Raw genomic sequence first — 22711 nt, forward strand, 5'->3', positions numbered from 1 at the left:
AGACAATGACTGGCCCAAGGTCACCCGGAGAGTTCCATGGCTGAATGGAGGGTTCAAACCCAGGTTTCCCCCTTTTTTCCCCTATGGGTGATTTCATTTTTTCTTTTTTGTATATAATTTTTATTAAGTTTTCTGTTTTACAATTTAAGATACTCATTTTACATCCTTAAGATATCAATGACTTCCCTTCTTCTCTTTCCATGGTTCATTTCACATATCATGAATCCCTGCGTATTTTACAAAAACTATGCCATTCAGTATTCCATTATTGCATCCATCAAAACTTATTTACACTGTTGAATTTATCTTAATGCTGCCAGCATTTTCAGCTGTACACAATTATTTCCAATATATTCAATAAATATTTTCCAATCCTCTTTAAACGTATGTTCTTCTTTTTCTCTTATTCTATATATGTTAAGTCTAGTAACAAATCTAGCCACACTAGTAACAATAGCTCCAAATCTAACCCTCCACAGTCGACTAGGAATGCTTCAAGTTTCATAGTAAGAAAGCATTGAGCTAAAAGGTTTGACTTTGCTATTTAGAATCATAGAATCATACAATCATAGAGTTGGAAGAGACCACAAGGGCCATCGAGTCCAACCCCCTGCCAAGCAGGAAACACCATCAGAGCACTCCTGACATATGGTTGTCAAGCCTCTGCTTAAAGACCTCCAAAGAAGGAGACTCCACCACACTCCTTGGCAGCAAATTCCACTGTCGAACAGCTCTTACTGTCAGGAAGTTCTTCCTAATGTTTAGATGGAATCTTCTTTCTTGTAGTTTGGAGCCATTGCTCCGTGTCCACTTCTCTGGAGCAGCAGAAAACAACCTTTCTCCCTCCTCTATGTGACATTCTTTTATATATTTGAACATGGCTATCATATCACCCCTTAACCTCCTCTTCTCCAAGCTAAACATGCCCAGCTCCCTTAGCCGTTCCTCATAAGGCATCGTTTCCAGGCCTTTGACCATTTTGGTCAAATAAAACCAAGCATTCCGCAATAATTTCCATGTATGGTGTTCTTTTAATTTGACACCAGTCATTTCTACTAGTAAAAACCCAAGCATTTTGAATCCAAGCTGAGATTTTCATAGATCCTAGGCTTCTAGAGTCTACCACACGTGGCAGAATGGTGATTAAGTATTAGAATTGCATTTTCCCCTCTGCCGCCTGCAGTCTGTAAGCAACATGTTGTAACCTACTCATGAACTCATGGCCAAAAGTATATCTTATTTATGGTTGCTTTCACACTAGCCGCTTAACTTTGAATGACATTCCTTTGTGCACTCATGTTTTACAAAGAATCCATATGGCACTGTTGCCAGTATATCACATTTCAGCATTTTCTGTGTTGTCCTTCCATCTTGTTACTAACTTGATTTGTGTTGACTGTGCCTCCAAAACAACAACATTTGCCCAATATAGACTGCAAGAGTACTACCAAGGCCTTTCAGGGCTACTGTGCCTTTAATTAGAAGCCTCTTCTTTCTGGGTTCTTCCTCTAAATACTTTCTATTAAGTGCAGCTGCAGCATTACTAATTAATTGCCCCATAACTTAATTTGAATCAGTTTGTTCTTGTTCCCTATGTGTCTGGTTAATTAATGGTTTTTCCACCATTCATTTTTCTTTTCATTTTACTTGTAAAAGGCAATATTTTTCCATTTTTAAAGAGAGAGGGAGAGGCGGCCCGTAACTAAAGCGTCTCTCCCTTGCAGAGAACTGGTTCATTATAATTGACCATTCATGAGGAATGCTGTGACCACACTGAACAGAAAGCAATTAAAGGTAGAAGCCTCAAGGATGATCTTGCTAATTAAAATAGCAGGGGGGCCTTGGTTGAACAGGAACTTGGACATGAGAGATGCACATTTCCAAATAATATTGCTGTGAAGAACCATAATTTTGCTTCCACTTCCATGTCCAGTTCATTGTGGAAAAGCAATACTTCGGAAGCACTAAAGGATGCCTTTCTGCTTTGCAGGTCATCAGTTGTTACATGTGACCAGCTGACTGGAATTTGAAAAAAGGTAAAAAGATAAAGGTCTCCTGGATGGTTAAGTCCAGTCAAAGGCAACTATGGGGTTGCGGTGCTCATCTCGCTTTCAGGCTGAGAGAACAGGCATTTGTCCACAGACAGCTTTCCGGGTCATGTGACCAGCATAACTAAACTGCTTCTGGTGCAACAGAACACCGTGACAGAAGCCAGAGCACACAAAAATGCTGTTCACCTTCCTACCACAGAGGTACTTATTTATCTATTTGCACTGGCGTGCTTTCAAACTGCTAGGTTGTCAGGAGCTGGGACAGAGCAATGGGAGCTCACCCTGTTGCAGGGATTCGAACCGCCAACCTTCTGGTTGGCAAGCCCAAGAGGCTGAGTGGTTTAGATCACAGCGCCACCTGTGCCCCCTGTTTTGTGGAAAAGCAATACCTCAGAAGCACCAAATGATGCCTTTTTGCATTGCAGGTCATCAGTTGTTACATGTGACCAGCTGACTGGAATTAGAGCTGGAATGACATGGGTGAAGTATGGATTGCACAGGTAATTTGGTTATATTATATATTGTATATATTCTACTTAAGCCACCTTCTTAGAAAGTTAAGTTAAGAAGGCAACAGAAATCTAAGCATATTTCCTTTGTCTTCAGCCTTGCTGGCTGTCTAATATGTGTGGTGAGATCTGAGTTCCAGACCACCACCACACCTCACCTGAGTTCCTAGCATCCTTTGCTAGGATTAGTAACTGTTGTCAGAAAAAAAACTTCAACGTTCAGCTGAAGTACACAGGTTACTTTCATTAATATATGCAATTTTATTAACACTTTGTCTTAGCACATTGCATTTTTGCACATACTACTTGCCTGGAGAAGTGCCTTGCAAAATTCAGAGAAGCTGAAATTAAAATGGATGGCTGTTTCTTGGTTCGCGTTATTGTTTCAGAAAGTGCAAATGAGTTAGATTTTCATTCAAATGTAAACCAATTCAAATTCCAGCCCCCAGCCCTGCCTTGGAGACCACCAGCTGGCCCGCAGCCTACACAAATATGCACACAAGCTCAGACACACAAGTCACATCCTGTTGTCTCTCCAACAGTTCTCACTTGCCAGGTAGGGGAAGTGAGTCACATGGGATTTTCTGCCTTGGGTACCAAAATAATATTGGCTTTGGATGAGATGGAAAAACTGTATTGGGTTGGCCTTGTGTGTAGAGAGTGGGCAGGACTTGCATGAAGGTGATACCAGGTTCAATCTCTGGCACCTCCAAACTGCTGCATGAAAAACCTAGAGAGCCATTGCTAGTATTGACCCAGAGGACCAATGATATAACTCAGGATAAGGCAGCTTCCTGGGACACAGGTGGCACTGTGGGTTAAACCACAGAGCCTAGGACTTGCCGATCAGAAGGTCGGAGGTTCGAATCCCCGTGACGGGGTGAGCTCCCGTTGCTCGGTCCCAGGTCCTGCCAGCCTAGCAGTTCGAAAGTACGTCAAAGTGCAAGTAGATAAATAGGTACCGCTCCAGCGGGAAGGTAAACGGCGTTTCTGTGCGCAGCTGATCACATGACCTGGAAGCCGTACGCCGGCTCCCTCGGCCAATAAAGCGAGATGAGCGCTGCAACCCCAGAGTCGGTCACGACTGGACCTAATGGTCAGGGGTCCCTTTACCTTTAAGGCAGCTTCCTATATTCCTATTGGTTACTTTTGAACAAATATGCATAAGATTCCACTGACACAAGAAGATTCCACTGACAAAAGCTCGTTACTTTAGCCAGATCATCTCTAGTATGTAGAAAGTGTCCTGCAAGTGCTACAATTATTGCTGAATTTTAGTTTCTTGCGAGCGAAATGAAAAGGACACCTTGACAGCTGAGGAGAAGAGGAAGAAAAACACCACCCTGTGCAATCATGTAGCCTATGGCATAATCTGTCCTCAGAAATATCGTTCTAGGGTTTATCCCAAATAAACCATTTTTAAAATCCTTTGGCGACAGTTGCTTTTTCAAGTGAGCTTATGAGAACTTAGTGGGGATACAAGAGTGAAATCGTTCAGAATGTTTCTGCAAGCGAGTTTCCCCCCACTTCACACCTGGACACAGGATTAGAACCAGAGCCACTATCAATCCTCTGATCCCATGAAAGAGGAAAGAGGAGCAGGTGACACTAAGTGTGACCCCCGAGGGAAAATGTGTTGCAGTGTTAAAGAACTCATTTTTTTAACTCGGATTGCTTTCAGAAGGGATGCAAACAAGAGCCCTTGTGGGGCTAAATATAGCTATCCATGAATGGGAAATAAGTTTCTGAAAATAGAACAAGAAACTATAATATCAGAAGGATTTTTTTTTTATTTAAAAGAGGCATGCTGTTAATAAGCTGTTGTTCTAAAGTTGGTCAAATGCAGATGAAACAAAGCTAATCCTATCTTTTATCCTTTCCTCATTTCCATTCGTTGCTTTCTTTTGCACAGCCAGAAAGCTTATTAGTCTTCCAAACGCTCGTCATCTCTCCCTTGAAAACGGCAGCAAAAGGGGGAAAATACTGACTAATATTAGCTCAGATTATAGTTCTGCACAACACCACAATATCCAAGCGGTGCGAGATTCCAGTGTTTGTGTTTCCTTTGGAATGAGGGACAGTGGAGACTGTGGTGTCTTTATGATATATGGCTTATTTACACATAAATACAACCTGAGCCTGTAATGGAGGGGTTCGCAGCATTAACACCCCAGTAGGGCCTTGCTTCCTCTATAGCCACAGCCTTGGATTCAAACAGAAAGCATCAAGCATCACTCTGACTCTTTGTCTTCCCAGCCTGCCACTTCTAGCTTCACTCAGCTCTCAGCTCTCACCTTTGTCTTTCTAAATACCAGTCAGTTGAGGGAAGGGGCCCACTCATTTGCCTTCTGGTGCCAAGCCACTCCCTTTGTTCTCTTAATGGTCCGTTACCTAGGCTATCACCCCACCAGGAATCTAGCCTGGCTATTCCAGGAATTAGAAGCATGGCACAGGCATTAGGTGTTTCTCGGGATACAACCTACCCCCACCCCAACTCATAACATGAGGTTTGTTCTCATATAGTTTTGGTTTCCTGGATCTAAAGCCACATACTGTAAAACACTGCAGAATAAATAAATTGCAACAGAAACACTGAAAGCTATAAGCCATGGTTAGGCAAACTAAGGCCCGGTGGCCGGATCTGGCCCAATCGCCTTCTAAACCCAGCCTGTGGATGGTCAGCATGTTTTTATATGAGTAGAATGTGTCCTTTTATTTAAAATGCATCTCTGGGTTATTTGTGGGGCATAAAAATTCGTTCATTCCTCCCCCCCCAAAAAAAATATAGTCCAGCCCCCCACAAGGTCTGAGGGACAGTGGACCAGCCCCTTGCTGAAAAGGTTTGCTGACCCCTGCTGTAAGCAAACCCCTCTAAGACTGAAATCCTAAACCCACTCATTCAGGTATCATTAGACACATTTCAAATTACCCATATAAGTAAACATGCAGGGGCTTCCACTAACTAGTTGCACTCCTATACAGCCAATACGTAGAGGCTGAGGTCCCTTTGGACCACCAATAAAATATTGAAGGGGCCTGGGCCCCTCAAATTAATGGGCATTGTCATTCATATGATGTGTGTGGGCACACCATGTTACATGTTTGATTATGTGGGGCAGGGCTTACCTGCCCCCCCCCCCAATATTTTATTCAACTTCTCACCCTGAGAGTAAGATCCAATGAACACAGAAGAACTTACTTCTGAGTATGGTTAGGTTTTTGCTGCATAGTTGGAATTATTTGGCCCCTTCGGAATAAGTTCCTTTAAACACAGCAGACTATCTGGGTGAACATGGTGGATATGATTGCACTGCAATTCTTTTTCACTTATTCTTAGGTTCATATTCCTATTGACCATTCATTGTAAGTGCTTTCACGATTACTGCTACAATAAACACTGTGTTGCACTGGGGCCCTGAAAAGACCCCAGATTTTTGTGATCTGCCTTGAGGGAAACCCACTTTTTCTGGGGAGAAGGTGAGATTAATAATAATAATAATAATAATAATAATAATAATAATTTCAGCACTGATCTTACATCTGAAGCTGTGTGCACTTTGGGGGAAAAAATACATGTGAGGATAATATTAATGTACAAGGAATTTGGTTACTATCTGCATGCTTGCTGAACAAATAAGATCCATATTGCCAGAGGTTTATATCTTCCAGAGATACAGTTTTGCCTTAGTTTTACCAGGCCCATTTGCACTGCAGCAGCAATGGGGAACCTGTAGCCCTCCAAATGTTGTTGAACACTAGCTTACAGCACCCAAAGCCATTGGTCATGTTGGCTAGGGCAAAGTTAAAGACCTGTGTCATCTAAAAGACCACATGTTCCCTTTCCCTGCATTGCACCATTCCAGTGAATCAAATATTTTATTTCCTCCTATATTAATTTCATTTTAAGTATACAACTTCAGCAGCATCAGTAAGAATGGAGGTAAACAAATCCAGATTACTATCAGCAATTCAATAGCCGTGTTAATTAACTCTAATCCCAGACAACCATCATTAGTTCATATCACTGGAATAATCAAAACCAGTATAGACTAATCCATTATCCTCAATTAATTTCCCAGCTTCTGAAAGGGAGTAAACTTTAACCTGCTTTTAATAATCTGAAAACAAATCCTTAATGTTGTATAGATTCTAATTAACAAACTGTTTAATAAAGAAACCTTTAATTCATTATGATTACATTACGCTGCTCGCTAAAGTTCAGCAGAGATCGATTATAGCTTTGATTGCCTTCTTCTCACTTGAGTCCATTTCCATAATGTTTGTTAACTGAAAAATGCATCCACAACTGTGTTTTGGGAACTGGACTGGCCACATTCTCCTAGGTGGGTATATGTGAAGCAAATGAATGGCGAGAAGGCAAGGCTACAAAGTTTCTCTATCCCTTGTATGTAAGTGATGGATGAAGGGGGGTGGGGTCATGTGAATTCCTCCACCATGTTGAAAGCGCACATGGAGGGGCTTTGTGCTCTAGCCCCACCCAGCTTCACTACCACATTTAGCCAGTGTTAGCACATTCAGCTGACATCAGATGTGTGCAGATAGAGCTTCATGCAAGGAAGGGTGTTCCTTGCATGGAAGAATTTTCCCAAGTGTTTTGAACAGTGTTCTGCTAAGCTAAAACTGAGTCTAGTGACCATAAAGTCTTGCCATGAGAACAAGTCCAGCACCTGTCAGATGCAACCCATTTGCCTCATCCCATACAATTCAAAGGGAGCCACTGAGAACCAACACACTCTTGATGATGTCACAGGGACTGGAGCAGTGCCAAAATTTTGGAATGGGCTCACACATAAGGATGAGTTGTGGGTTTATTAGTGCCTCTGAAATAATGGGTTTACTAATCAAAAATGCCCTCATTCTTTTCATACTACCATTGTGTCCAAAATTCATTTGAACTTTCTAAGTGCAGAACAAAAAAGCATTTTAATGAAGAATTATTCATTTTCTGAGTATAATGTGTTATAGCTAGGGTGGTGTGTTGTTTGTCTTGAATTTGGAGAGATTTCATCCTGTGAAGTTTCTGGCAAACATCTGATGTCACACACCTGGGGAGGGTGGGGGAAAAGATTTAATTAAGCTGTACAAAGGGATGTATGATTACTCTAGAGGATTATTACAGTTAATAAGTCTTTCTCATTGAAATTGCATGTTATTTGAAATATATATGTTATATGAAATATAAATATATTTGAATTTAGAAAGTGTAGATTCAGATCCCTACCTGAATCATCAAATATGCAATAATTGTTATTTGGCTGCTGTTGCATTTAAAGCAAAAGCAAAAACAAAACAAAAAAACCCACAAGCAATTATCTAGAAAACCTGGATTCAAATCCCTCCTTGACTCTTCAGAAATACAGTGGTACCTTGGGTTACAGGCGGTTCATGTTACAGACTCCGCTAATCCAGAAATAGTACCTCGGGTTAAGAACTTTGCTTCAGGATGAGAACAGGAATCACATGGCAGCAGTGTGGCAGCAGCGGGAGTCCCCATTAGCTAAAATGGTACCTCAGGTTAAGAACAGTTTCAGGTTAAGAATGGACCTCCAGAACGAATTAAGTTCTTAACCCGAGGTACTACTGTATACCTTTGATACTGGTAATAACACTGTTGTGCCTAAAACATGTATAATTCTTGTTCACAGAATCGTAGAATCATAGAATTGTAGAGTTGGAAGGGACTCAAAAAGCCATCTAGTCAAACTCCTTCCAATGCAGGAATTGCAGATAATTCAAAACAGTATCAACAAGGCAGCTATTGATGACAGGGAAGTCTTCCACAGGCATTAAAGACATGAAGGAACAAGACAAGTAATAAATTTAATAATAGGAAGGAACAAGATGGGTAATCATAATAAGTGGGAAAGGGCTTGAGGGGGCTGCACCATGACCCCAGCACCTGTCATCATATGGCTCTTTCTGGTTTCCCTGTGTGTAATATCTTCAGTGGGGAAATTCTTCTATTCATGGAGCAACCCATGTGATTAGGAAAGGAGGGTGATCTTGGTCTTAATCATGCAGGGAGCTTTGATGAGTAGTAAAAGTTCCCTTCTGCAATCACCAACAGAAGGAACCACTGCATGGTATGCAACTATGGGAGCTGGAGCCAACGAGATTGCCCTGAAGACCTTTTCTACTTCTACTGCCCATTCATGGCTATGATACCTGATGAGGGTTTGAGTGTATTTAGCTTTCTCAATAATATATCAAGTATATTAAAGCCAATATTCACACTCCCAACTCTGCCTTTCTGTCACTCCTCATCTCCTCCCAAGCATGGCACTCAGACATTTTATTCACTCAGTCAATCATTCAAGCATAACTATGAGTTGATTGACTTGTCCACCAATTGGATGGCATATCTTGAGAGGAACCAATTGTATTTTGACATTAGTCTCCATGTGATTCAGACTGCATGGAGAGAGAGTGGGGCCACATGCAGTAGCTCCACCTCCACCACTGTGTCCTGTGCCAGCCACTCCCTAATGCTGCCAATGCACAGGGAAATCTGAAGATGGAATCTTGCTGAACATACATAGGCTGTCCCCATGGTTTGGAGTCCTGTGTCCTCAGGGTTCCAGTTCACTGAGACAGCTTATGCACATTCAGTAGGCTTCCGTTCTTCAGACGTTTCCTCATAAACAACATGGTGTCTGTGCCCAACACATAGAATGTGATGGTGGAGCTGATGCACGTGGTCCTTCTGTGTCAGTCGCTACACATAATCTGGATCACGTGGAGACTAATGTCTGAATAGGGTGTGGTGAGATGCCCCTTCAGCCATGAAGCTTATCAAATAAGCATAACCTTGGGCCTTGAAGGACTGCTTGGGGGAAGGGTATGGTGCAAATGTAGGGAATAAAAATAAATGTGGAGGTAGGTGTCAATAAATGTGAAGCTTCCCATGGTTTACAAACAGTTGTCTCGCTACGTAATGAAACCGAGGATTACCTGTTTGTGCTAAAGAAAGTGGGGTGGGGGAAAATCTGGTCGATTTGGCTGAATGCATACCTGTGTCACTAATGTGCCCCTAGATGCACAAAGGTAATTACCTGAAGGTAATTGCCCAGTTTCTTAAAAATGATTTTATCACGGGTCTTTGGAATGGGAGTTTAATTAAAGAAATTAGGACAGACAATGTCTGTATGTGGAAGAAACATTAAGGGAATTAAGGCCATCATCTTGAATATCACAGCTCAGCACCAAGTGCCGTCTGTTTTGTGCAAGAGCACAGCACCACTGTAATCTTTTTCACAAGCAGGTATATTACCTGGAGGAAGAATATGGATAAAAATATTTAAGCAAACACAAAATGAGTTCAGAATGCTTAATTGGATCTCACCAAATATAGAAACAAAGTTAATCAAATAATTAGGCAAACAGTCACAAGCTTGCTCATGGCATTTTTACAAACCAGGTTGACATTCTGTCAAGGAAATATTTCTAGCTGAGGCCAGATTGAAGGAAAAGTCCAGAATAAAATTGCTTGAATCTAAGGTTAAGTGATTTATTTATATACATGTCTAATCAAAATTTAAAACTATCTCAGACCATTTTAGTTGCCAGGGGTTCCTGTCTTCTGCAGGCCAGTACAATTTAGAGGTGCGTTATTGCCACAACGAACACACTCTCTACATCAGGCATGGCCAAACTTGGCCCTCCAGATGTTTTGGGACTACAACTACCATCATCCCTAGCTAACAGGACCAGTGGTCAGGGATTATGAGAATTGTAGTCCAAAACATCTGGAGGGCCATGCTTGGCCATGCCTGCTCTACATAAAGCATAAAGAGAGAAATCCAACTGTGAAGAGATGGTTTTAAAATAAAATAAATATAAAGCATCAAAAAAGGTGTAAGGTTTTACAATTAAACCATAAATCATACAAATGTAAGATTGCCACTAACTTTGTTAGCATCAGACTCCAAACATTGCTAATTAATTTCTGAAGTTTCCATGAGATTTAAGGTGGTCTTGCTGCAAATGATGCACCTTTTGTATTAATGTTGTCTGTTCTGTGATGGTTCCAATTAAAAGGTACATAATTGTTGATGTAATAGGCAATACAGTGAATAATGAAGAAGATACTCTGTATCACTTGGATCCATGTAACATCCCTCAAGGATTCTGTTGTCAGTGACTGAAAGCCGAGAGAAGTGAACTCCTTTCTAGAGGAGGGAAATGACAAAACAGACACTTTAACATGTATGACTTTAAAAGAATAGCCACAAGGGAAAGAGCAAGATATCTTTATTGCATTTCAATATTTCATAGTCGGTGCTGAAATGTAAGTTGATGCCTCAACTGGATTTAAATGCAGTAATTTGGTAATGCTAGTAACAACTTCAATAACATTTGCACATTTTAAAGTGTTTCCTGTTCCACTGAACTGAGTATATGTCCTACAGTAGCCTCCCTTGTAGGAGTGACCCAATATATGTCATGGCCTAAGGCAAAGGATGATATAGTCCCTCTTCTCCATTCTATATACAAAAGCCATCTGAACTGCCAATTGAATCTTATTTTGCTACTGGCAATGGGATAATATCCACCACTGCACCAAGACAGCAGAACAGTTTTGTAGTCCTAGGACAGATCATATCATATGTTGCAGAGAGGGATTTGAAAGAGATTCTTACTCTCTCATAGCAGAGTTAAGCACATTGGTGATTGTTCCAAACAAGCTAAAACTTGGTTACATCTACATCTGCCCTCATCTACCTTTAAACAGCATTCCCCATGAAAAATACTTGGGCTAGAACAGGTTTTCTCAACCTCGGCCCTCCAGATGTTTTGAGACTACAGTTCCCATCATCCCTGACCACTGGTCCTGCTAGCTAGGGATCATGGGAGTTGTAGGCCAAAAACATCTGGAGGGCCAAGGTTGGGGAAGCCTGGGCTAGAATAAATAGCAGGCACTTAAAAAGGTAAAGGGACCCCTGACATTTAGGTCCAGTCGTGACCGACTCTGGGGTTGCGACACTCATCTCACTTTATTGGCTGAGGGAGCCAGCGTACAGCTTCAGGGTCATGTGGCCAGCATGACTAAGCCGCTTCTGGCGAACCAGAGCAGCACACAGAAACACGGTTTACCTTCCCGCTGGAGCGGTACCTATTTATCTACTTGCACTTTGACATGCTTTCAAACTGCTAGGCTGGAAGGAGCAGGGACCGAGCAATGGGAGCCCACCCCGTCGTGGGGATTCAAACCGCCGACCTTCTGATCAGCAAGTCCTAGGCTCTGTGGTTTAACCCACAATGGCACCCACGTCCCAGGCACTTATAGCTTTATAACAGGCACTTAGTTTTGCAAATAAGTGAATGTTTTACTCACAGAATTTCCAGAAGTTACAGCAAACATATCTCTATCTGCTGGCAGTAAAACAAAGATGAAATTTTTTCCAAATTACTTAAAGAATAATAAAAAAGAATCATGCAATCTATGGTTTAGCAACGATGTAGGCTTTAAAATCCCCCTTTGGGGGAGATTCTATTTGTTTGGTTTTTCTTGCAGGTGGGAGCCATTGGACACATAGCTCCTTCTTGCGTCTCGAGGCCCCAAGACCCACCCCCAAAATAAATACATGCAGACACTTATATTAGTTTAAGTTTTGGGGCAAATTTTGGCCACAACTTTATTGAAATACAATCACGTGAGCGGTATTGGCTTAGGCATTGACTCCCCACTATAACTGACTCCACCTCTCAGGGTGATCATCGAATGGGGTAAACCAAACAAGGGAGCAAGGTCGATGAGGACCAACCTAAGCTCACCCCGGGGTTCCTGTGGTTCTGGCATGGCCCTAACCCCTCAAGTGGACTTCGGACGAGATCCAGGACCCCCAGATTCCTTTAAGGGAATACCAAGTTCCTGGAGGGGCAGGTGATGGCTGCACCTCCCCTCCCCACAATCCAACTGAGCCAATGCCTAACCACCACCTTACAAGTTGTGACAATTTGCTAAGGGGTAGGCAAAAACCAAATGGCTAAAGCCAATCTGCCAAACTGAAAAAATTCCTACCCAGCCCCTGTTCCAAAACAGGTGACCCAAACCAAAACAAGGCCAAGACTCTACCTAAACTAGGGAGGGTGGGCAGGTGTTCAGCCATGCAAATGCAAGTGCCCCACTTGCATCACACTGCTGTTTTTAAAGCCCCTGGGATCACACCACCTACTGGCTATTGGCTAAAACCGCCTGACGTGATCCCAGGACTTCCTGCTCCTTCTGCTCCCCATTTTAACACTGTCAGGTGAGCTCTTGGGTCCCGAGCACAACCAGGACCCTCTGTTGTGAGGATCCCATTTCTTTGCTTGTTCCAGGAAGCACACAGAAGAAAGAAATTGAGCAGCAAAGGCTGCTGAGAGCTTACTAAGCCACACCCATTTTGGTAACCGGAGCTCAGGGCTCAGGTTAACCCTTTCATGCATGCAAGTGTGAGTCACTAACTGCATGTTACAGCATGTTCTACACTGCTGTGTCATCTAACAGAGAGGAATGGCTAGGAGGCCACAGTCAGTATCCTACATGCTTGAGGAGTCCACCTCAGTCTGCCTAATAGACAGTTCCCTTATTTTCTGAGTTGCCTCAAGATAGAAATTTTGAAACCCTGTTATAGAGCAATGGGATAACATTTTCATTTGAAAAACCCATTTAGTTTCCCTTTAATTTATCTCTCCTTCTGTTTTTCATTATTGTGCTTAGGTCTGCTGACCATAAAACTCCAAGCTCTACTTGCATATGAGATGCTGTAATGTTCCTCTTCAAGCACACAGTAAGGAGGACATTAAAGAGTCCTTTAAATACTTTAATTTCTCTGTAAGCATTGTTATTCCTTGTAGGACAATCAAGCATGTCCCTTTATCCTGAAAATTATGGACAATTTGTGTACATAGTCCAGTAAGTCTTGTTTTTTTATGCCTCTGATTGCCTGACAACCATGAAAAAATGACTGCTGATTTTACAGTCATAATAGCAACTTTTGAAACTGGGCTTTTCCTTTTGTAGCAATTGGTTTTTTTTCTTCTTCTATGATTATTCAGCAGAGGCATTCTTTTCACTTCCTTGAGATAGTCTTTGCTACATAAGTATATGATTTCCCCATGTGCTCAGACACTTGCAATACTGTGAAGGGCTTGAGTGGATAGCTCCCTATTTTAGGAGACAGAAAAATCTGTGTTCACCAAGATTAAAAGTTAGAAAGGACTAATTCATGTGTTATTTAGCTGAAACCTTAGCTGAAATCCTCTAATCCACCACTGCACATTGTATTGTATGGCTGTGGCTGAAGATGTTTCCTAAGCCTGGAAATGCTTGAAACAATGGAAGAGGAATCATACAGGAGCATCTTTTAAGAAAATTATCACACAATGAGACATTCCTTGAATGAGGACTAAGAAGCTTGAATCAGAAGTGGAATTTCAGGACTTGAGACTGAGACCTATTGTCTCAGGTCTCTTCAGACTGAGAAAATGATAAGGATGTGTACTGTTGGCTCCTGAGCATGCCAGACATCATAGGTAGACACCTGACTAGCTGGATGCTCTCTGGGTACCAAGAGTGAAGAGACAGGCATCACCTTTCACATGTCTGGTACTCTTCTTATGGGCAGTTGTGCAGTTTGGGCAGTGGGGGGCATCCATGAGTTTGGTTTACTCAAGTAAGAGGGTCCACTGAACACACCTTGCTCAAGGGACCTTTAAAACCCAGAGACACCATTGTTCCTGTGAAAGTCTTTGGATTGGCCCAACCTGGTATATGTACTAGGAGCCAGGCCTTGTGCCCTTCCATGACCTCTGGATTTATTGGTTTGAAAAACATATCCCTCAAACCAAGATTCAGGTACAGCTGCTCTCAGTACTGTGTTCCTTGTGTGCACTGGATAATATATAAAGGAAGATGAGAAAGAGGATAAAAGGAGCTGTAAGATTAAACTTAAAAAGGTAAAGGGACCTGTAATGGTTGTAAGGGGTTACTTGTGCGTAAGTTGCCTTCAGTTTTGGTTAGGTTGCCTGGCCAACCGTCCCTTGGCTGACAGCCCACACTCCGTGGCCGGTCAGTCACTTGCAGAATCCGTCAGTGGGCGTTTCTTGAACCTTTTCCAGCATAAGAGCTGTTTGACACCAAGTCTCCTCCTACTTTCCCTGCGCGGAACTCATCTGCGCAAGTAAAGGGAAGGCAGAGGCGTGTCCGCGCTCTCCCCACTGGTCTCGGGTGAAGGGTCTTGGAGACCTCTCTCCGAATCCTCCATATCCCTCCCTTCTCTACCGGTGTTACGCTGAATTCCTTCCCCCCTGCTGGTCCCCTCTCCTGCATCGCTTTGGAGCCTTGCCTCCTCCTCTCGCTCCGATGTCAGTTCCCTGACAGGACCCTTGACAATTAAGTCCAGTCACGAACGACTCTGGGGTTGCGGCGCTCATCTTGCTTTACAGGCCGAGGGAGCCAGCATTTGTCTGCTTCCGCAGACAGTTTTTCTGGGTCATGTGGGCCAACATGACTAAGCCGCTTCTGGCGAAACCAGAGCAGTGCACGGAAATGCCATTTACCTTCCCGCTGGAGAAGTTTTGCCCTAAGTTTAATCTTAGGGATGTGGGTGGCGCTGTGGTCTAAACCACAGAGCCTAGGGCTTGCCGATCGGAAGGTCAGCGGTTCGAATCCCCTTGATGGGGTGAGCTCCCGTTGTTTGGTCCCAACTCCTGCCCACCTAGCAGTTCAAAAGTACATCAAGTGCAAGGAGATAAATAGGTACCGCTCCGGCAGGAAGGTAAATGGTGTTTCTGTGCACTGCTCTGGTTTGCCAGAAGCGGCTTAGTCATGCTGGCCACATGACCCAGAAGCTGTCTGCGGACAAACAGCTTATATAGTGAGATGAGCACACAACCCCTGAGTCGTCTGCAACTGGACTTAATGGTCAGGGGTACCTTTACCTTTACCTTTAAATTACGTCAGCTTAAGTACTTCTGGGTAAGCCCTGACTGAGCCAGGATTATGGATTTGTTGTAATGGCTCACTTGTGTTGCTCCGACTGAGCTCATCTGGAAAAGCCCAAGAACCACCACATCCAAACTCTGTCAACTCTGTGAACTTGTGCATCACTACAATGCTTATGAAATCATACCAGAAGCTGAGATACTGCCATAGTGCAAAGCTTCTTGGACTCCATCCTACAGCTTTTGGCACCACGCAGTGTGGCATAAGGTGTAGCTATCTAATAGGATTATTTTTTAAAAAAACTTTCACTTCTTCTGGTTTCTAGCCCTCTAATATACCTAGAACTAGCCTGGGACATTTTGCTTAATACTTACATTTGAACTGGCACTATTTTGAGAACTCTGACTAATTTATTTTGTCAACATTGGCTTTGCTTAATTCAATTCAGCCCTCCTGGCTAATCAAATCAGACACTTGTTTCCACTTCTGCAGATATGACATAAATTCGAATAAATTTCAGAATAACCAAATCAAGAGCTATAATAGCAAAGGACACGTCAGAAATTTAAGCCAAACAATGAACTGCAAATTCTCAAATGACTAACCAAAAATAAATAAAAAATATACATGCCTACATCCCTCGAATAAGGCTCTGAATTAATTCTACATATTTAAAAGAACTCCAAATCTAAATATTTGAATTGAAAGCTTACCTGGAGCAGTGGATTTAACTCAAGGGCCAACTACAGTATCAGTAATTAGGAGTAGTATGCAGGTTCTGTGTAAAGTATATTTTACAATTTCTTTTGGAAGTTAATGAAGGCAAAAAATATTGAGCAGGGTATAGCTATGTGGACTCCAGCAGGGATAGAGAAGGGTTGCATAAACATCTCATTGGTTGCCCCAAAGAAAGTTGCGATCCTGGAAGAGATCACTTCAAGCACTCATAGAAGGTGTGTGGGAACTTGAGAAATGTCTGTCTCCACTAATTCTGCTGCCTGCCTTATTATCCCCCAAACACTTAACTTTGGGAAGAAGAAGAAGAAGAAGAAGAAGAAGAAGAAGAAGAAGAAGAAGAATAGTAGTAGTAGTAGTAGTAGTGCTAGTTTGGGCTTGATATCCCACCTTTCACTCCCCTTAAGGAGTCTCAAAGTGGCTAACATTCTCCTTTCCCTTCCTCCCCCACAACAAACGCTCTGTGAGGTGAGTGAGGCTGAGAGACTTCAGAGAAGTGTGACCAGCCCAAGGTCACCCAGCAGCTCAGTAACCCTCAGTAGGGAACTGATACTATTTGCATAATTTTTTTCTAGGGAGAAGGTCCATCAGTATCTAGAACAGAGCAAACAACATCCAAATGGTCATCTCCTTTGGCTGGTGCTGGGACATACAGTGGGCTGAGTCTGTTTTTGAGATCCAATTCAGGAGAATGTTGTCACTCAGGGAACTGGATGTGAGACCAATCCCCCTACCTGTCATAGCCAATATGCCACCTTGATGAGCCACCACCAGCCCTATCTGCTTTGACCTGTAAGGCAGCAGCGGCATAGACTTTGACTGCAGAATCCCCACATTCCAGTCTGTAAGCAAATAAGGACAAAACAAGTTTAAAAATTGTTGTGTCAATTTTCTTCTGGATGGCAGTTAATCCAGCCAACATACAAATTGAGGCGTCAATCATTCCTTGTGTTTTATACTGAAGTGCCAATCTAGCAAAAGGTAAAGTTGTATTATAGCCAGAAGAGGCTTGCTGGTGAGGCAGGGATGGAGCAGAGCTGCTAACCCTTGTTTCCTGGAAGTGCGCTGCTTTTGCTTACTGGGAGGGGAAGGGACAAGGTGGTGGAGAGGCATGGTTTGAATGGACTGGCCAGACTGCCAGATTGGTTCTGACAGTGCGTTTGCACCACATCAACCTCGCTGCAGCCTTGCTTTTCTCTCTGCTGGAAAGCAATGGTGACACAACTTCTGGGAAGCTACCATACTAGCTCTGCCCAACCCAGTGAGCCCTTCTGATTATTAACTGATAGGATTGAGCAGGAAGAGGGGAAGAGAGAGCAGAAAACAGCTCACTACTGTCATAGACTTCATCCCAATGAGGCAGAGCTTGGGAATGCCCTCTTGCCTCTCTTGTCCTCTCACAGGTTCTGCTGATGGGTAAGTTATGGCTCCTTTCTCACCCTGTTAGCTAAAGTGAAAATGTGCAGAGACAAGACATTTCTAGGACTCAGCAAGAAAGATGAATTTGTTTCAAAACTCAAGACATCATCCCGACCTTGTTGGCTTTCACTCAGCTGTCAGATTCTTTCATGCTCTGAGTTGCCTCCACTGATTCATTCAGTCACTTTTCTAACAGCATGGTGGTGGTCCCTAGAAGAGCTGAGGCTTTGCTGCATTTGCTGAAGTGCAGGGCCAAACTGTTTGCTAGAGTCCCAACATGAAAGCTACAGAAAGGAAAAAAGGGGGGGTGACACCATTTCTATCTGCTAAGTGTTACTTACTATACATGGAAGAGAGGTGGGGAGAAATTTGGCTTTTAATGCAAACCCGCGTTTCACAAAACAATACACAAACTGAAATGCAGCAATCCTTGGGAATTTAAGCCTCTCCAAATGTTGTGATGCAGTTCTCCAACCAAAAAAGCAAAGGCACATTTGGGAGAAGTATGCCTAAAATTCATATATTGGTAGAAATAAGATACAAAGATAGATTAATAGCAGCATGGGGACAATCATATTGGAATCATAGGAGATGGAAGAGTTAATCAGCAGAGACAGGGTTGTTGTTGTTTAGTCGTTTAGTCGTGTCCGACTCTTCGTGACCCCATGGACCAGAGCATGCCAGGCATTCCTGCCTCCCGCAGTTTGGTCAGAGTCATGTTTGTGGCTTCGAGAACACTGTCCAACCAGGTCGTCCTCTGTCATCCCCTTCTCCTTGTGCCCTCAATCTTTCCCAACATCAGGGTCTTGTTCCAGGGAGTCTTCTCTTCTCATGAGATGGCCAAAGTATTGGAGCCTCAGTTTCAGGATCTGTCCTTCCAATCAGGGCTGATTTCCTTAAGAATGGATGTGTTTGATCTTCTTGCAGTCCATGGGACTCTCAAGAGTCTCCTCCAGCACCATAATTCAAAAACATCAATTCTTCGGCGATCAGCCTTCTTTATGGTCCAGCTCTCACTTCCATATATCACTACTGGGAAAACCATGGCTTTAACTATATGGACCTTTGTTGGCAAGGTGATGTCTCTGCTTTTTAAGATGCTGTCTAGGTTTGCCATCGCCTTTCTCCCAAGGAGCAGGCGTCTTTTAATTTAATGACTGCTGTCACCAGGGTTACCCAGGGTTACCCAGACAGGGTTACCCAGCAGGAAAAAGTGGGCTGGGAGAGGCAGGGTGCCAAACAACTCTGGTTTAAATCTCTCCTCTCTCTTGATCATCCCTCTGTTGCTCAGCTTGACTGAGGAGCAGCTGGGAGTGGAGAATAGGAGGCTGGACTTCAGAAAGCATCTTCTCGTCCCACACACTGCTGGCAGATTATCTCCAAGAGAGAATTCAGCTCTTGATAGGAAAGGGTTTTCCACTAGTGCTCTCATTGCTGCCATCTTTTCAAGGCTTTAGGAATAGATTTTGACAGGTCAGAAGCAAAGGCTATGTGCATATCCTCTGAAGTTATGTCAGAATTCATCTTCTGGTCAATATGAAAACATTTTGATATTTCCCACAAAATATCAAAACAGGGAATTAAACAATGGGCAAAAGATTATGATTTACTTTTTACATCCAACTATTGAAAAACTGGGACACGGGTGGCACTTTGGGTTAAACTACAGAGCCTAGGACTCGCCGATCGGAAGGTCGGCGGTTCGAATCCTCGCAACAGGGTGAGCTCCTGTTGTTCGGTCCCAGTTCCTACCAACCTAGCAGTTCAAAAGTACGTCAAAGTGCAAGTAGATAAATAGGTACTGCTCAGTGGGAAGGTAAACGGCGTTTCCGTGTGCTGCTCTGGTTCACCAGAAGCGACTTAGTCATGCTGGCCACATGACCCAGAAGCTGTATGCCGGCTCCCTTGGCCAATAAAGCGAGATGAGCGCCGCAACCCCAGAGTCGGCCATGACTGGACCTAATGGTCAGGGGTCCCTATACTTTACTATTGAAAAACTGCAAAAGAGACAGTAAGAAACAATTACTTCTGCCAGGAGAGCGGATTTTAATCCAGTCCTACTGCCTGTGATTATAGCTCTTCTGGTGCCATCCAAGATGTGACCTACCCAACTATTTTAACAGCTAAGGCAAGTCTTAGAAGTGAGAACCCAAATGTTCCTTGTTTATTTCTTTGAAGGTAATAATTTTGTATCCTCTCTGTTTTGTTAATAAGCCTACCCTTCTTGGTTTAATGAAACTTGTATGCTGTTGTGACAGACTGGTCCCTGAATGGCCCTCTTGAACCCATCCTACATGGCCGTGATGGCTGGGGGAAATTCCCCATTGGCCAGCAATCATGTGCATTCTGCTGCCAGGAAGGAAATGAAGAGTGAGTGTCTGCAACCAATGCCCACTAGGAAAGTGGTGAGCGTCCATTCTGGACCCTTAATTTTCCAAGTTCCTAAATTATTGGGGGTGGGAGCTACACAAGTACAGCAAGTGCTGACAAAGTTAAGCCCCAAATATGTGAAGGGCTACATAAGCAATGATGATTATAACGGTGTTAGAGATGTTGAGGGCTCAGAGATGAGCACTAATCATATGGTATAGGATCAGAATATCTGAATAGGTATAGATGGTATATAACACCAGTGCAGATAGGGAGAATGTATAAAACTGGCTCAAATATATGTTGGAAATGTAAGGAAAAATAAGGGACTTTTTATCATATGTGGTGGGACTGTAGTAAAAATTTTTAAAAATGGGAAATGATATACAATGAGTTGAAGAAAATGTTCCAATTAACATTTGTAAAAAAGTCTGAAGCATTCTTGTTAGGGATTGTAGGAAAAGACCTGCCAAGGAAACTAAAAAACATTTTCATGTATGTGACAACGGCAGCAAGAGTCTTAATAGCACAAGAATGGAAGAATGAGGACATCCAGAGTAAGAACTGTGGCAAGAGAAACTGATGGACTATGCGGAATTGGCGAAACTGACACACAAACTACGTGATAAGAACAACTGTGACTTTAAAGAAGAATGGGAACCTTTTACAAAGTATTTAAAGAAACAGTAAAATGAACTGGACTCCTTGGCAGGTTTTGAATAAACATTCACAAACTTTTTATTGGTAATATACAGATAGATAAATCAAGGATCTTTACAATTTTATAATATGCAGAGAATAACATGTGATGAGAAACCAGAGAGAGGAGCTGAGGGAAGTTGGGGGGGGGGAGAGAAGAAGAAGAAGAGGAGGAGGAGGAGGAGTTTGGATTTGATATCCCACTTTATCACTACCTGAAGGGGTCTCAAAGTGGCTAACATTCTCATTTCCCTCCCTCCCCCACAACAAACACTCTGTGAGGTGAGTGGGGCTGAGAGACTTCAGAGATGTGTGACTAGCCCGAGGTCACCCAGCAGCTGCATGTGGAGGAGCGGAGATGCGAACCCAGTTCCCCAGATTACGAGTCTACCACTACACTACACAGTAGCTCTTAACCACTACACCACACTGGGAAGGTGGGTTTTTCTTTTTTGGGGAGGAGGGAGGGAAAAATGGGGGGGGGATGTATTTTTGATAAATTGCTATGTTGAAATTCCTAATGAAAAATTATTCAAAAAACAATAATATCTGAATAGGGTTCATATGCTTATCCTGTTGAATTGTTGAAGTCCCACTAGTTAATTCTTAAGGATAAGGATATTATACCATAAGAAGAGCCTGCTGGATCAGAGCCAAGGCCATTCTAGTCCACCATTCTGTTCTCACAGTGACCAACCAGGTGCCCACTGTGGGAATGTTCAGGGAGGCAGGAGAGGATATATTGTTTATTAATATCCTACCCAACTTGCGTTAGCAAGTTCTATAACTTATCAGAGTTTTACATTCCCCTTTTAAACACACAACAGATAGCTGGTTGCAGGCTTGTTTAAGCCTCTCAATATTAGATTCCTGGTAAGTTCCCTTATATCTATCTTAAAAGAATAAACACACCACAATCTTGTGTAGAGTATATCAAAGAAGTTTACTCACATAATCAGTTCACAGTTGTATCCCTGAAGGCAGACTTAGTTACAAAGTATATACATATGGATCTATCCTATATGGAGATAGTCCCAGTGTCCTCTTTGGTTGAGAGCCAACAAAGCAATTCTAGCTAAAAGCTGCTTCTCCAACGACGGAAAAAGTCAAAGAGAGAGAGGGTGTTGCGTGCCTTGTCCTTTTTTGTTACCTGGACAGCTAAGGTCATGCCCACCTCTAGTCACATGCACAGGAAGTATGTCCCAGGCAGGATGAAACAGGAAGTTTTTGACTGGCTGGAACAAACATTCCCCCACCTGTCCACTCTAGGAAAACAAGGAATGTTGTACTTGACTGCTACTTACGTATCACATCCCACACCCATGAGAAGCCTGCCAGCAGAAGCTGAGCTAAACAGCAGTCTCCCCACTTGTGATTCCCAACAATTGGCATTCAGAAGCAGTGGAAGTAGAAGCTAGTAATCAGGCTAATACCTTCCTTGTAAGGTGTGTCCCTGTAGACCTTTCCTACCATCTGATCAGCAGGAACTTAATACTTTCCCCTTTTTATTTTATTTTAAGAACTATACATATGGAGCTCTGACTTCTCTTTTTGGATTACACAGTCCATTCAAAGCTAACAAGCAGGGGCTGCTGACTCAATGCTGACTTTAATGTTTTCCTTTTCCTTTTTATTCCCCACCCCAGACAAAACGTTATGACTGTAGCTTGGCAACTGTTGTACTTGATTGCTTTGCTTGAATTTATGCTGCTGTTTTTAATTTCTTCAAACCACGCGTCCCTTCTGGGTGATTCGGAAATGCAACAAACAATTAAATAAGGAAATAAGGTCGCTTCTACCTTTGGAATTTGCGGGCCAAGTTGAGCTAAAATTTCCAGCCCATCGTTTATCTGGTATTACTGCTGAGAGCAGGTAAATGATGAAAAGAATAAATGACAGAGCTGCATGCAACACATTTTTCCCCTCTCTAAGAACTTATTTAAAATGTCATTTCCACAGAGAACAACAATAACCATTAT

The sequence above is a fragment of the Podarcis cretensis genome (assembly GCF_951804945.1).
Source record: "Podarcis cretensis genome assembly, chromosome: 17".
Lineage (NCBI taxonomy): Eukaryota > Metazoa > Chordata > Lepidosauria > Squamata > Lacertidae > Podarcis > Podarcis cretensis.